Here is a 17,361-nt window from a genome sequence, read left to right as displayed (position 1 = left end):
CATAGCATGCACGGATCAACTACAACATCCTCGGCAAAATCGCTAACAAGTAGACAATCTGCCCAGATTCACGAAATAGCAAAAGTAGAGCTCGATTGACTCAAGTTAGGGTGCTCCATAATTGCAAACAAAGACATGGATGGATAGAGCACTACAAGATTAACAAAACATCCTTACTGATCATCCTCAAAAGAGGCACGGATCACTAGGAAACAACATGAACATATGGCATATTGATAAAAACAGATCAAGGACTTAGTGGAATTGCTAAGTCCCTGAAATCAGCATTAACGAATGCACCACTTTGCAAGCTTGTGATAGTCACCACACATATCACAAAAATACATGGATTGCACCTCTGGAAAGATGGCAAGGCATATGACAAAACATATGTAGAGCTCAGGGGCATATCATGCACACATTAATAATGGCAAAAATGACAAATAGCTATTTGGTGCAGCAGATCTGACAAATATCTCAAATAGCACTCTTCCAACAGCATTTCGGGCATCAAGATGAACTCAAATGAGAATGATGCAATGAGATGAAATGATGTGCTCTCTGAGACGAACATTTTGATATGCTAAACACCCAAAACGGATCTACGGATGCAAAGTTACGGCACGATGAACATGGCAATATAATCTGCAGACTTAGGAAAAAAAAGAAAGTCAACCCTTAGGGTTTCCCGATCTGGATCTGGATCACCGGCACGGTTCCCGAAGCAGCTCGCCGGATTTCTTGCATGGGGGCGCCGGATTAGAGGTGGGGGAGGCCGAAGAAGGGGTCCCCGGGCCGGATCTCACCGGATCCGGCCGGAGCTAGCCGCGGGGCGGCGGAGGAGGGCGCGGCCGAGCGGCGGAGCTGGAGCCGGAGCTCGCCGGAGCTCGGGCGCCGACCTGCGCGCGGCGGCGGGGCGCGCCGGCGTTGAGGAAGGCGGCGGCGGGTTGTGGAAGGAGGCGGTGCGGCGGCTCGGGCCGCGGGGGCTCGCAGCGGGCCGCGTGGGCCGGCGTGGCTGCGGGTGGCGACGCGCCACGTGGCGGCCCCCGGTTGGCTGCGGGCGGCGGCGGAGACGTGTCCGCTTAGGCGGCGGACATGTCCGGCGGCGGCGGGGCGATTTTTAGGGTTTGGGGACGAAGGAGATCCGGAATTTCAGAGGGGGGTCTTTAAATAGGCATAGAAGGAGCTAGGAGAGTCCAAATGAGGTGCGGTTTTCGGCCATGCGATCGTGATCAAACGCTCTAGATGATGGAGAGGGTTTTGGTGGGTTTTGGGCCAAATTGGAGGGGTGTTGGGCAGCAACACACACGAGGCCTTTTCGGTCCCTCGGTTAACCGTTGGAGCATCAAACGAAGTCCAAATGGTACGAAACTTGACAGGCGGTCTACCGGTAGTAAACCAAGGCCGCTTAGCAAGTCTCGGTCCAATCCAGAAATGTTTAATCCTCACACACAAAAGAAAGGTAGAAATGACCACCGGAGGAGAACGGAGCGCCGGAATGCAACACGGACAACGGGGAAATGCTCGGATGCATGAGACGAACACGTATGAAAATGCAATGCACATGATGACATGATATGAGATGCAAGACAACGACAACAACACACAGAGACAAAAACCCGAACCCGAGAAAATAAAATAACTTAACGCCGGAAACGGCAAGAGTTGGATTACATATTAGGTAAATCATATCCGGGGTGTTACAACACTCCACCACTACGAAAGGATCTCGTCCCGGGATCTAGGACTGGAAGAACGCCAGGTACTCAGAACGGAGGTGATCCTCGCGTTCCCAGGTGGCTTCACGGTCTGAATGGTGTGACCACTTGACTTTGAAGAATTTGATTGACTTATTGCGAGTTTTGCGTTCAGTCTCTTCAAGAATAGCAGCGGGGTGCTCACGATAAGAGAGATCTTCTTGGAGCTCAATGTCTTCGAAGTTGACGGTGCGGTCAGGAGTTTTGAAGCACTTGCGGAGCTGAGAGACATGGAACATGTCATGCACATTTGCAAAGTTTGAAGGAAGCTCGAGTTGATAGGCGAGATCACCTCTCTTGCTGACGATCTTGAAAGGTCCCACGTATCTAGGGGCAAGCTTCCCTTTGATACCGAAGCGACGAGTACCTTTCATTGGAGAGACGCGGAGGTAAACATGAGCTCCGATCTCGAAGGCCAAATCACGGTGCGTACTATCATAGTAGCTCTTCTGGCGCGATTGCGCTACTTTGAGGTTATCTCGAATGACTTTGCACATTTCCTCTGCCTCTGTGATTAAGTCATTTCCCAGAAGTTGACGTTCACTGGTTTCAGACCAGTTGAGAGGGGTACGACACTTCCTGCCATACAGAATTTCGAATGGGGCCTTGCCCGAACTTGCTTGAAAACTGTTGTTGTAGGAGAATTCAGCATATGGAAGACAATCCTCCCACTTCATGTCGAAGGAGATCACACAAGCCCTGAGTATATCTTCAAAAATCTGGTTGACACGCTCGACTTGACCGCTAGTTTGAGGATGGAAAGCTATGCTGAAGCGGATGTTGGTGCCCATGGCCTTCTGAAAAGAATCCCAAAACTTGGTGGTAAAGATGCTGCCACGGTCTGAAGAGATCACCTGTGGAATACCGTGCAGCGAGACAAACCGAGAGGTATACAGCTCCACCAATTGAGCTACAGTGATTGACTCTTTGATAGGCAGCAAGTGAGCCACTTTAGTGAGTTTGTCGATGACAACGAATATAGCATCATTGCCACGCTTGGACTTTGGAAACCCAGTCACGAAGTCCATCTCAATGTGGTCAAACTTCCATTCTGGAATGGCAAGAGGTTGGAGGAGACCAGCTGGACTTTGGTGTTCTGCCTTCACTCTTCTGCAGATATCACATTCATTCACGAACTAAGCAATCTCGCGCTTCATTCGAGTCCACCAATAAGCCTGCTTGAGGTCCTGATACATCTTCGTGCTCCTAGGGTGGATGGAGAGGAGTGAATTGTGAGCCTCGTTCATGATCACTTTACGAAGGTCACCTTTGGGCACAACAATACGATCCTTGAAGAAGAGAGTGTCCTTGTCATCAAGGCGGTAGCACTTGTACTTGGGTTGACTCTTGGCAATCCCAATTTTCACCTTCTTCACCATAGCATCAAGAAGTTGAGCTTGACGAATCTGCTCTTCCAAGGTAGGAGAGACTTGAAGGTTGGCGAGGAAATCTTGAGGAACAACTTGCATATTAAGTTTGCGGAAAGCTTCACAAAGCTCGGGTTGATAAGGCTTGAGAATCAGACTGTTGCAGTAAGCCTTCCTGCTCAATGCGTCAGCAATCACATTGGCCTTGCCTGGAGTATACTCGATACTTGGATTATACTCTTGAATAATTTCGACCCAGCGAGTCTGCCTGAGGTTGAGATTAGGCTGAGTGAAGATGTACTTGAGACTCTTGTGGTCAGTGAAGATATCCACTTTTCTTCCCAATAAGAGATGTCTTCAAGTCAAAAGAGCATGCACAACTGCCGCCAACTCGAGGTCCTGAGTGGGGTAGTTCTTCTCGTTGGGCTTCAACTGGCGAGAAGTATAAGCCACAACTTTCTTCTCTTGCATCAACACTGCACCGAGACCTTGGAGAGAGGCATCGCAGAAGACCTCGAACGGTTTGGATTCATCAGGAGGAGTCAGAACTGGAGGAGTGACCAATTTCTCTTTCAAAGTGTTGAAAGCGATGTCACATTCCGGAGACCAAACGTACTTGACGTGCTTCTGGAGAAGATTTGAGAGAGGCTTCACGATCTTTGAAAAGTTCTCCACGAACCTTCGACAGTAGCTTGCGAGACCGAGGAAGCTACGGAGTTGCTTCATGTTCTGAGGTGGTTCCCAATTCACAATTGCAGACACCTTCTCAGGATTAACCGCAATGCCCTTGGCAGAGATGATATGTCCAAGATAAAGAACCTCATCGAGCCAAAATTCGCACTTTGAGAACTTGGCGTAGAACTGGTGTTCCCTGAGCTTATCAAGCACCAAACGCAAGTGTTTGGCATGATCTTCCTTGTTCTTCGAAAAGACCAGAATGTCGTCGAGATAGACCAAAACAAAGTCATTGGTGTAGGCATTGAAGATGAAGTTCATCATGCGAGAGAAAGTCAGAGGAGTGTTGACGAGGCCAAAAGACATGATAGTGTATTCATATGAGCCATAGCTTGTTCTGAAAGCCGTCTTGGGAATATCTTGCTCACGGATTCGAATCTGGTGATAACCCATGCGGAGATCAAGCTTGGAGAATACTTGGGCACCTTTGAATTGTTCGAACAGCTCGTTGATGTTGGGAAGTGGGTATTTGTTCTTGATAGTCTTCTTGTTCAATGGACGGTAGTCAACACAAAGTCGGTCCGTTCCATCCTTCTTCTTCACAAAAAGAACTCCACAACCCCACGGAGAGGAACTAGATCGGATGAGGCCCATTCGCTCTTGAATATCGAGTTGCTTCTTCAGCTCCTTCAACTCTTCAGGTCCGAGCTTGTAAGGACGCTTGCACACTGGTTCTGTGCCAGGCTCAAGATCGATGACGAATTCAACTGGCCGGTGCGGAGGCATTCCTGGAAGCTCTTCTGGAAAGACGTCTTGATATTCGCAAACGACTGGAATTTGCGAGATGGCATCCAGTTCACCCTTCTCATTGAGAGAAAACAGCCGGATTGTATCATCACGAGCGGCAAAGACAATTACACCCTCAGACGAATGAGTCAATTGAATCTGCCTGGCTGCACAATCAAGATGCGCCTTGTGCTTAGAAAGCCAATCCATTCCGAGAATAAGATCAATATCCGAATTTCCAAGAACCACCGGAGAAGAAAGAAACTTGTAGTCGCCCAACGTGATAGAGATATCGGGAGCAACCAGACTAGAAGTCAAAAGCTTCCCGGAAGAAACAACTTGCATGACTTTGGGCATGACCTCAGTATCAACATTGTGCTTCGATGCAAAAGGGCATGACAAGAAAGAATGCGATGCACCAGTATCAAAAAGTACTTTTGCAGGAACATCGTTAACAGGAAGGTTACCCATGATGACATCTGACGAGTCCTCTGCCTGAGCTGCATTCATCAAGTTGACCTTGGCGTGCTTGGGGTTATGCTTGACCACAGCTGTACTTGCCGATCTCATAGGAGGAGGAGGAGGGAGACGCCTCTGGTTGAAGCACTTGTTGGCATAGTGACCCTTCTGTTGGCACTTGTTGCACGTGACCTCTGAAAGCGGACGGTGATACGGAGCACTCGATCTTGGAGCTTGAGACGAAGTCTTGTTCTGAAAGCCAGGGTTGGGTGGGTGGGAAGATCCACTGCCACCTTTGCTCTTCTGATACGGCTGACGGAACAGAGGAGGAGGAAGCCAATACTTCTACTGCTTGGCCACTTGAGTAGAGGAAGAAGGAGTAGCATCTCTGACTCTCTTCTTGGAAGCATCACACCTCAGTTGAGCAGCCTCTTGCTTCAATGCCATGTTGTAGAACTCATCGTACCTCAAGGGCTCAAAGAGAACAAGAGCTAGCTAGATTTCTTCTCTGAGACCACCCCTGAACTGGTATATCATGCTCTTCTCGTCAGGGACGTCCTGCTTAGCAAAGCGGGCGAGCTTCTGAAACAACTTGTTGTAGTCGTAGACAGACATAGAGCCTTGCTTCAGGTTGCGGAATTCCTCACGCTTGCTTTCAACCACGCTCTGAGGAATATGATGAGCTTTGAAGTCTTGACGGAATTCATCCCAGGTAATCACACGGCCTCCTCTGGAATCCTTGTACTGCTGGAACCATTCTGCAACTTGGTCTTTGAGTTGGAAGGAAGCGAACTTGACAAAGTCCTCAGGTCTGACATTACTGCACTCGAAATGCTTGCATAAGTCCACGAGCTAATCGTCAGCATCAGTTGCCTCAACACAATTGCTGAAGGTCTTTGGCTGGTTAGCAAGGAACTGGTTGAGTGTAGCAAAGTGATTCTGATTGTTGCCTTGGTTGCCTTGGTTCGCTTGGTTATCTTGAACGTGTCTAGGAACAATGGTAACAGGAGACAAGGGAGGCAATGTTTACCTAGGTTCGGACCCTCTCGAAGAGGTAAAACCTTACATCCTGCTTGGATTGTATTGATGGGATGGGGTACAGAGTACAATATGATCTACCTTGAGATCGTACGATTATGTTCTAAACCCTAAGTCTTGTGTTCGTATCCCTCTAAGGACTAAACCCCTCGGCTTATATATATATGCATCAGGGGTACCTAGATTACACATATGGTTGGTTACCAACTAGGAATAAACACGTCGACTACTAGAACTTTCCTTGAAGTAAACTCCAAGTCTTCGAAGGTCTACATCTGGCTAACGTTGAGGGCCACAACTTTGGTAGTCCTTTCTCCAGTGGTCGGTAGGTCATTGGTTCGGCCCATAGACGACGGACCGTACAGGCTGATACTCCTTAGTCCAGGATACTGTCAACAGGTTCACTGTACCAGATAGTTACTTTAGGGTTCTCAAATGTTTTCCATAACTGGGAGATCATAAAGTTAGCTTACATCCATAATGAAAAATTATGACAAGGCCCTCGTTGATTCAAGACTCGGATTTGCTCCACTCACGATGGAGAGATACTCTCCAGGCCCGCTCGGTATTATGATATTCATCATCGCCTGCTAGACACAACCTGATTGTGATCACGGGGATACTGGAACACGAACACGAGAAAATAGAACAAAACCGGTAACAGGGATAACTTGATATTATGATAAACTAGTTGAATCACAGGAAACCTATAAAAGTCTAGTTTCAGGTTTTAACGTACTGTGGAGTAAAGGGAATTGTATGCGGAAACAAAGAGTTTGCCCGATAAAGATCTTTTTGTATATGTAGGAATTAATATGGGTGTCCTGATCTCAATTTAATTATAGACCGAAAGGTGTTCTGAATCATGTCCACATACTTACTGAACATGCAGGTCATAAGCATAATGACTAGTTGTCTGTTAGAGAACCAGAAGACATTCGAGAATCTGAGAATGGGCACCGGACGTGTTCTGGATGGTCTTAGTAGTGTTTCGAGAGTTCCCGGAAGTGTCCCAAAAGTGCTTGGGAGTGTCCAAATTTTTTATAGAATGCAAGGAATCTTTCAGAACATTACGAGGGGGAGAGGAACTAATCAAAGAGCACTCGTTCAAGATACTCCCCAAGGGTCACTTGTGGTGGGCTAAGAGCGCGCCACTTCGCACGCACTCAGCCGCCACCACGTGTTGCGCTTTGGGAGCTCCCTCCTATTTTTGTATTTTTGTATTTTTTGCAAGCGTTTTTGGCTTTTTTTTTCCTTGGTTTTTTCGACTTTTTGGTTTTTCACCGGTCTTTCTTAGCTTTTGGACAAAAAAAACTTGGAAAAAAGTTTTTGTGCAAAAAATAACTTTTTTCCTTTAGCTAGAGGCACGGTTGTGCCTCTCGAAAAATGAAAAAATGTGTTTTTTTTCTTTTCACGAGAAGCAAGTCGTGCCTCTTGGAAAAAGAAAAAAAACTTGTTTCTTTTTTTCTATGAGAAGTATGAATTTGCATCCACGAGAGGCGTGTTTGTTTTCGTGAGAGGCACGGCCGTGCCTCTCGAAAACGAAAAAAATGTGTTTTCTTTTTTTCTTCTGCGAGAGACACGGATTTGCTTCCGGGAGGCATGGGTTTGCTTCCATGAGAGCACGGTCGTGCCTCTTTCAAAAAGGAGAAAAAAGTATGCTTTCGGTCGAGTTATTTTGTCCGGGTTTTTTCACGAAAAAATGTTTCGTTAAAACCTATCAACATGGGATCTTGTTTTGAAGATGTCGGCGCGAGGAATAAAACCGTGGAAATGTTTGAGATTTGGGCTCATGATTTAAGAGATAAAATATTATGGATAAATGGGTCTACTAAAACCGTGGAAATTGTGACAAATGGCACACATGCAGTGTGCCACTTGTCACAACCTGGGAAGGTAGGAGTGACCTTTGCAAAGACTGTTCCTTAATTAGTGATTTCGTAAAAGGGGTCCTAGTGGGCGCCTCTTGGCTGGGCCAAGTGGCATGCACCCGATGGGCCCCATTGGGCTCCAAATTGGTGTGCACCCTCTTTTCTGGGGGGGGGGGGGGGGGCAAGCCCGTTGGGAGGGAGGAGGAGTTCCCTCCCTAGTGCACCGGCCCTGGGAGGTTTTGGCCCCCCAAGTCAGTCGATCCCTGGCCTACGCCCCTCTTTCTCCCTCTCCCGGTCTAGAGCAATTCTAGACTGGTACCCAGAAGGCTGCTCCTCCTTTTAGTTCTCCGGTAGCTTTTTGTCCTGGACTATGAAGTACTGCTAAACTACTACCCCCTCCGTTTCAAAATAAGTGTCTCAACTTTGTACTAACTTTAATACAAATTTGTACTAAGTTTGAGACACTTATTTTGGGACGGAGGGAGTACTTCACTACATGTGGATATCGTAGAGGGATAGTCTGTTTTGACTCTAGATCAGTGGAAAACTTCTTGCGAATGGGCGAGGCATAACCTAACTATGAGAATCGGTGAATCTTTATCAACGCCTACTTCCTCTCAGTTGCATTCTTGTTGATGAGATCGGATCTATCTTGTCTCTTTCATAGTGTTCCTCGATGTGATCGTACTTTTTTTTATTGTGTAGTATGCTCTCCTACGGTGCAATGCTGGCTAAGCATGTAATCCTCTCTTTCAGCGAAAGAGACCTTTCTTAGCTCGAGCTCAAGTGCTCGGCTCAAAGTTTCATCATGAAATCACGTTCGTGGAATTCGTGGCAAAAAAAAGTCTTTGTGTTCTCATTATTATTTCCCTTAATTTTTGGATCTCGCCTTACAGTTAAGTCGTTGTATGTGTACCGGTCCTTTTTTTGTATCTCGTACAGTTAATTAACAGAGATGCGACTAGCTATCTCTATTCAATGCATGCCTACGAGTACGAGGTCCCAACTCACATTAATCCACAATCTTTGCGGATCTGGCATTGCTTCACTTCCGAATCTTGGCCATTTTTACTCTCACGGAGTAGTAATTTGGAATTATAACTGCATGTGAAAAATGGAGCCCCCCTTACACAGGGATCCTGCCCGGATACACATGCATACATGTTCCTGGAGTTCATTAAGATCCTCGCTGATATTTTGAGTGGGGATGTAACTACATCCTGAACGCAGATATACACCGTAAATAAACCTAGCCATAAGCCCATAACTAGCTCTCGTTCGTACCACGTACTACAATTTACAATTTCTGGCCTTTCATTTCATCGCGCATGTGTATTGCGCATGGACCAAAAGCTTGAATGCTGGCAGGGTTTGATAATTAACCAGTGGGGTCCTGCGTGCATGCAGGCTTATAGCTATATCATGGACAAACAATGCCTATTCGCATTATTGGCTTATTAAGTGAGCTAGAGCTCGATCATGCATGAGCCATTCATGGCATGTGTTTTTGGCCGATTAGGTTGCCTCCCTCCATAGCCTAGGACAGCGCATTCAAGTGTAGGTGTAGCATAAACTTAGTTATTTCCCGCGTACATTTTGCACTGTATGCATGCTCAACGAAAGAATACTGCATGGTGCATGGAGGGGAAGAGATGGATCAAAATCGCAGCATGCTGGACTAAGAGCATCTCCAATAAATGATGTATTTTACATCATCAAACTATGGTTCAAGTAAAATATACATCACACAAAAGTGCATTTTTACATCATCAAAATTCATCAGCCGAACAGCAGCCGCTCCACGGCCGACGCCAGGACGGGAGGTGGGAGGAGGCGCGACAGCAGCAACAGCTAAACACAAAGCAGCAGCTGTAAGTGACGAAGCAGCGACAGCTGACGTCGTCTTCTTCGCACAAGACGAAGCCGCGGCGAGGTCGCGCGGTGGCTGCTTCGAGCCGCCACCTCGTGGTATGGTCGCGACGGCCCTCTTCCTTGCCGGCGGTTCCATCCCGGCGGTGGCGGCGGGGACGAGGGGCTGCAAATCCGCTGCGCGATTTGGGGGAGGCATCGCGACAGTGGTGGCGGCGGGACCAGCAGCAGACGTGGAAGCGGCCATCGTAGAGCGGCATTGGCAGTCAGGTAGGCAGGGATTGGTAGAGTCATCTTCTTGGAAACAACCCGTAGGAAGTTTCCGTAAGTGCAGGGTTTTTGTTGAACACCCTAGTCAATTTGGCAACAAACAGTTAGACCCATCTACCTTTTCCATTCTATCTTGCAATGCCCTTCCCCCCTCCCCTTCCCCGACGGCTGATCGAACTGTCCCCTGCCTCTCCTCCAGCCACGGCCTTCGATGGCGTCCTGTCTAACCCCTCATCGGCAACGGCACTACATGCCGCGACATCCCTTCTCGACCTCGGGCTTCTTCCAATCTAATCAACGGTCAGTATGAAAAGGCCAGCTACATGAACATGTTAAACCTTCAACTGGCCTATGTGTGTGACGTTGTGGCCGACTACGTCATCACTGGCTCTAGCTCGCTCCTAGTGATGCTACGTCACACTGGACTCGGCGGGGGACGAGAGGGGTGTGTGCTTCTCAAACTAGCAAAAATTAACTGATGTGATCTGGAATTTCACGCGGTCTGAGGAATAGTTAATGCGGCATTTTCTATATCTGTGCGTAAGAATAGAATACCTATAATTTGAGTGTGTCGTAACCTTATTTGACAACTTGAATGATTTGAGGATTGCTCACCAGTTTATATATCTATATGCGTAATGATATAGAATACCCACAAGGGTGTTACAAATGTGTAAAAATACGTGGGAGTTTAATGGTGCAACGATCTAGCGGCCAAGATTCCGCATTGAAGTGAGATGGGCCTAGGGCCGGATCGAAGCGTATATTACCGTCCGACAAGATTTCAACAAAACCGTTAACACGATGTGACGTTTGGATCCAAGGGGATGATGGACGTGATGTGACGTCGCGATCGCGCCTTCTGATTGATTGATTACCCGAGGCCTGGCTTAATTCGATCGCGTGAACAGTCCGCGGCTTCAATTCGATCGCGCGTTTTCATGGATCAAGCGCATCTCCGCGCACGGTCGGCCGGCGGCGCCGATCCGGATATATACGGCGGGCCGTGAACTGTGCGAGTACGTACGTACGTAGTTACTGCATGGTCTTGGCGACGCCATACGGCAGTTATTGATTCCAGTGATCTACGTATGTAGCGTGAGCAGTGGTGCACGCACGGGTACGTACGTCCAGCAGTGCGTGCATGCGTGCTTGCTGGCTAGCCACTGCTGCTGCTAGCCAAAGAACGCAGGTGACCGCCAGGCGCAACTGTCGCGTACGTCGGCGTGCAGCCAGTCACCGTGCCCTGACTGTACGTACATGCCGGCCGCCGGCAACAACAGACCGCGGTCCGCGGGCGCACCGGATGCACTCGGCACGGGCGCATGCATTGTAGGCGGGATGTCATGAGCTCCGCGGCTCCGTGGGAATGAGTGCGTGCGTGCGTGGGTCGACTTGCACCTGCATAGATGGAGAGGAGAAACTCCCTACTCTATTTATTTATTTACTTGCTTGGTTAGCAACTTAATTGTTTCTTTACCTAATTATCTCGAAACCAAAGTAAAGTGTACGCACGCAATGATGCTATCGGAAGTTGCCGGCACGATCGCGCGATCTGATTTGCACGGAACTGTTCACGGCGGTCTGCCGCCGTACCGGTACCGCCCTGGGATCCGCTGCCCGTGCCGCGGACAGGAGCAATAAAAAGGTGTTCTTCTCTCGCCCAGGTCTTCCTTTACTCAGGTCGCGGCCCACCGGACCCGAGATGCATCTGCTTTCGTTTTTCTTTTTATGGTGGCGACTCGCTCGGGCCCCTTGGCCCGTCATTGATTCTACATGTACAAAACTGTCTGACTACTCTCAAAAAATCAAACAAAAACTTTTTTAAATGCACTCTGCAATTAGTCCACAATCCACACGAACCAATCAACACCACACGATTAGACCCACACTTCTCAATCTAACAGCCACCATTGATCTAATATTTTTATGGAGTACACTTAACAATTTTCAATGACTGACCATGCTTCACCTAAGATATAATACTGGAACTACCATTCCCACGTCCCCTGCAATCACGGAAATCTGGTCGCAAACTAAGGCAACTCCAGGACCTCCCAGTTCCAAAAAAAACTCCACGACCTCGACCTCACCGTCTGGCACGACGGCGGCCTGGTGCGAGACGTCGCCCACCACCAACGTCCCCTGCCTGCACGGCGACCTCGCCGCACTGCACCACATCGTCGCCTCCCTGCACGATCGCCATCGCGATTGTTGCCGCTCATAGTGTGGCATCCATCCTGCGAGATCCCCAGAGTCCAGGAGATGGAACCTGCTCCGACACCAGCCTTGCCGCCGCGCCCGCGCACGGCCCTACACCCGCGCCCGCCGCGTCCCCTGAACCAGCCAGCCACACGCAGCTCTGATTCTTCCGTCCATTGCTTCAGGTTCCACTTCTTCGTAGCGTGACGGCCACTCAGGGGGCTGGATTTGGCCACCGTCTGGAGGGACGCCATATATTGGATTTGGATGGTGAGCCCACGCATCTTGATTTTATTCAAAACGTTCCTCTCTAGCATGGTACTGATATGTGATGGGCCGGATTTAGAAGATGCCCTTCTAATCAATTTTATTGGCGATCTTCTCATTGGACTGCAGCAGATACCGTCTTGATGTATATATGGTGCCGTGATAGCTGATTAAATCTGCAAATTCTTTGTCGTTGACTATGGCCTTGTCTGTCAACTACCTTGATAGGTTCCTCTCCGTCTATCCCCTTCCTGTAAGTCTATAATCTCTGTAGATAAATCTTGTACGATGCCATGGTTGCCCCTTTATTCCTGGAGTATTTGCAGCTGGTACTATTTCTTTTTCTTTTTTAATTCACAGCTACTGGCATGAATCGGCCCTTGCATTTGGTCCTAGCACTGGCAGTAATTTGAATCTGTTAATTGGGGACAGATATGCCCATCACCAGTATATATTTTGGTTCTGTCTAGAATTGGGGACAGATGACATCAGATCTTTTAATAAATTATAAACAACATATCTTTTTAATTTTGGTTCTGTCTAGAATGGTGAAATTCAATTTTGTTCTACTGCAGATTATTTTAATCATCTTCACCAACAGTATATATTGCAGAGAATTGTTTTGGTTTAGTTTTTAGCATGTAGATATGATATGGTAAGCCTCCAGTGAAGGAGGGGCTTAGTCAAATAGAAACTGTTCTATTTGATATCCAATGTAATTTGGAAATTAGTGGCGGAAGACTCCTAAACTAGCATAGCATTTTGTTTGAATTTCTCTTTACTTGATTGTGTTACTTATGCGCAATCACCATACTTGACATGGGTCCCTGATTTTGTCACTTCCATTGACGAGTCTTTTGTAAGCATCTCGATGCGGAGGTAGAACTTCTAACAAGTCTTCCTGTTATACGTTGTTTGTTGCTACTTTTTGCTGCAATGTGGAGGTACAGATTCTAGCTGATATATCTTCATGCTTTACCTTGTTTACCACTGTCCTAATATGGAGGTACAGATTCTAGCTGATATATCTTCATGTTTTACCTTGTTTACCAATGTCCCAGATTTTTGTTTCCTCTTTGCTTTGAGTTAGATAGAAGATGGGACGTGCTTTGTTGTACTTTCCTCTTACGCTAACCCTACGCACCATGGTGTTGCAGCGCCCTCGGCTCAAGGGAACCATCTCCAAGCCTACCGTACTCGAATCATGGAAGCGTGCAAAGTACAGCGCATCGTGGTGTCGCTGGCCACCCGATCTCTACAGCCACAACAAACGGCTACATGACCGACCAGGCCGGTGTCTTGACCTCTGAATCACGTCGCTGTGCTAGCGCCTTGATCTCGCATGCGGCCGTCTAAAACCCGAGAGGCCAACCTCGCTCGAGCGTCGCCGGCCAGCACTCATCTGCACAGGAGCAGCTGGTTGGATATATGTGCCTCCTCCGCCTCTTATTCCCTGAAACGTAATGTTATGAGTATAGTTTCTAATCACTGATGTCACATTGGCGTAGAATTAAACTGCATAGGTTAGATTGACATTTTGCCCTATGTTTAATTACTATATGTGCTGCACACTGGTCCATGTATTTATTCTGTTGGTCAAAAGTTTTGACTATCAAGTTTCGTCAGACGTGAGTTGTAGAAATTTTCAGTTACTTTTCTATGCCTACCATTCATCTCTGAACCGTTGTGATGGAGATTGTAATATTGTGTTTAAAATGTGTCAGCCCATATGAAAATGTGTCAGCCCATATGCGAGATCTTCTTTTCAAGATGGCAACCATGATTATAAGTTAATCATTTATACTTTACAAGCATATCAGATATGTGTAATTAATGTGTTTGCATTAGAGCTTTCATAGGGAAATTGCATAAGATCTTATAAAACCATTTTGTCACACACATTTTTATGAATGGCAGCTGCAAATGCCAGGTAGCAGCTTGCACTAGGTTGACGTGAATATTTACTCTTCTTTTGCACTGGTACTGAAACTTGGCAGTTCACAAGGATTGGCACCACGGACTGAATCGTCCCAACCATCATGGACACACCAGGGGCAGGGGCTGCATGCTGCCAAAGAAGACTGGGCTCAATGTAGTGACCGAGGAGGCGCAGGTCGCAGGTTATGCTCTTTCTAATTAGTACGATGATTTGCATATGTAACAATGCTACTCTCAATGGATTTGCTAAGAATCTCCAGATTTTCCCTTTGAGTGTGTCTGTGTGTGTGTGTTTTTTGCATGAGTATTTAATCAAAAACTACCACAATTCATGAAACCGTGCCTACAAACTACCACTTTACAATTTTATCCTGAAAAGTACCACTTTTTTGCTAATCTATGACTAAAAACTACCATGTGTGTAAATCAAGCGATTCAACCATTTTAAACGTGTTTATGATAGACCTGGCCCGCATGCGTAAGTCAACGCCCCGCTCCCTCCCCTGCACCGGCGAGCAGCAACAGCTCCGCCTTGCACTGTGCCGGCGAGCACGGGCAGCTCCACCGCGCACCCCCCTGCCGGCGAGAAGCAACAGCACCGCCGCATTGGTATATGTGTTTTGGAATCTTAGTAGTAGTTCAGTAGTGGTCCAGTCGTAATATCTTACAAGTACCGTGCTAATCAAAAATTTCTTGATCAAGTTTATTATTATTTCCATTGCACTATACTTTATTTCCATGGTATCAAGTTCTACAAATTGCATGTTCTGGTACAATATTTGTTTTTTTAGATGCTGCCTTTTTTGCTAATAAATCTATAGTTCAATCTTGATGCAGAATCAAAGAAAATTATGGCCTTGTGTTGATAGTTGCAGTTACACTGTAATGGATTGTGTTTACTTTTTGTTTATGGAAATAGAGAAACTGATTATTCTGTTTGCAAGACGGGTATCCTAAATTCTAATTCAGACATTAGTGATGATATAACAATTTCCTACGCCAAATTGTCATTCGGGCGAGCCTAGCTTAGCTTGAAACCATCGGAGATTGTGTGGTTCACGAGAGGTAGAGACTCCACCTGATATTTTGTCGTGCCCACTGACAACAATGACATGGATAGTGACATCACTGCTGGACATAATTGCCCTATTTGTAAACTGTTGGGTAATCCTATTTGGTGGATTGTAACGAGCTATATAGTATGTTGAAAGCAGATGTAACCTCATTCATTTTCACATAGATGCCTCTCCAGTATATTTGATCTTTCGAGCCTACAGTTTGTAATGTATTTCTTTTGTGAAACCTTCACAAACTGTCTATGAACCATATATGCAGTAGTCAGTACATGTTCCCACATGTATTTATTTGTTGTTTAAAGGAATGTTAAAATTATTATGTTCAACTATAATTTAAAATTTCCATTTCTTTCGGCACGGTCAACTTTATATTTGTTGGTGGACACGTGCGTTGCACGTGCGCATGATTACTAGTAAAGCTAAACAGTCTGAGAACACCTAAAAAATGTCTGAGTTTTTTCAAAAAAAAAACTTATCTATTCATCGAACTGTCAAGATAGTACAAAAAACACTAGAAATAAAATCTTTTCATCGAACTTATCTATTCATCCAGGTCCATGAACACCTAGCGGCGACTACAAGCAATGGAGCGATCCGAAGATCTGCCGCCGTCATCACCCCTCCATCACCGGAGTCGTTAAAACTTTTTTTAAATAGACAGTAGAGAAGTCGTCATGATAAGGCCTCAAATGACCAACACACCAGAACAGCAACCGCCGCCAATGAAGAGAAGCGTACATCGAAAGGATACAACATGTAGACACACGAACCTAGATGAATGAAGATCAGATCCATCAAAGACAAACGCCGACCAAAGCCCACGATATCCGCCAGAAACAAACCTCCACATGCCCTCCGACGATGTTAGAAGCATCATCGGGGGCTAAACGGGGGAGAACCTTATTCCATCTTCAGAGAGTCGCCGCTGTCATCTCGTCTTACTGAGCAGGACACAAACCCTATCAAAAGTCCAAGAAACCTCTAAAAACAAAACCCTCCCGCCGGCAAGGAGCGAGATCCACCGCGTCTCCATGGTCCTAAGGCCACAGGAGACGAGGCAGCCCGGCGATCGCGCAGTGGGATGCGTCGGAAACTATAGTCGCCTTACTCATGCGAGCACAGTTAAGGGGAATAGTTAACTTAAACGGTCTGAGTTCTCTTTGTGAAAACAGACTTCCATGACAGTATATCTAAATTATTTTTTGTGAATAAAAGTCTGGAATTATAAGTACAATGTCTCTAACGACACAAGATATCGTAAAAAACATGTAAATTACAACCATACTCTCCGAGGGCCAAATAAACTCAATCTTAATACTATGTGTGTAGTGTAGGCACGCTCATACCAAGAGGCGAATCTCACCATTGTTGGAGGTATGCCTTTTCTCATGCATGGCGATTAACCGGGGTATTGCCGGTTTTCCTGGACAGAAAAGCGTTGTTTTAGTTATTTTAGAATTATGTGGAGCAAAGAAAACAAACAGGGTGTTTGGTCTAGTGGTATGATTCTCGCTTCGGGTGCGAGAGGTCGTGAGTTCGATTCTCGCAACACCCCAATATTTTTAATTTTTTGACTCAACCAATGATTGCTTTCGTTTTTTCCAACGTAAAAATGTCCATTAGCTTCTTCGAGTTCTCGTACGTCCTCGACCGGAGCCGCGGCCTCAACGGAGGAGAGGGGCCGGCCGGCCAACGGCCCTGCCATGCGTCTGATCGGCGCTGACTTCAGCGTTGCCACCGGCAGGAGCGGCCATGCCCATGCATGCCGCCCGCTGGCACGCACATG

The 17,361-nt window shown here is 46.8% G+C and overlaps 1 non-coding gene across 1 annotated transcript; it reads left to right on the top strand.

The window, feature by feature from the left end:
- Nucleotides 1–17,058: 17,058 nt before the first annotated feature.
- On the top strand, nt 17,059–17,130 carry TRNAP-CGG. The gene has a single exon. It is a non-coding gene; the product is annotated as a tRNA-Pro (tRNA).
- Nucleotides 17,131–17,361: the final 231 nt, after the last annotated feature.

This window comes from Triticum urartu, chromosome 7, assembly GCF_003073215.2.
Source record: "Triticum urartu cultivar G1812 chromosome 7, Tu2.1, whole genome shotgun sequence".
Lineage (NCBI taxonomy): Eukaryota > Viridiplantae > Streptophyta > Magnoliopsida > Poales > Poaceae > Triticum > Triticum urartu.
The sequence above is the reverse complement of the archived record's forward strand: the minus strand, read 5'-3'. Positions and strand labels throughout refer to the sequence as shown.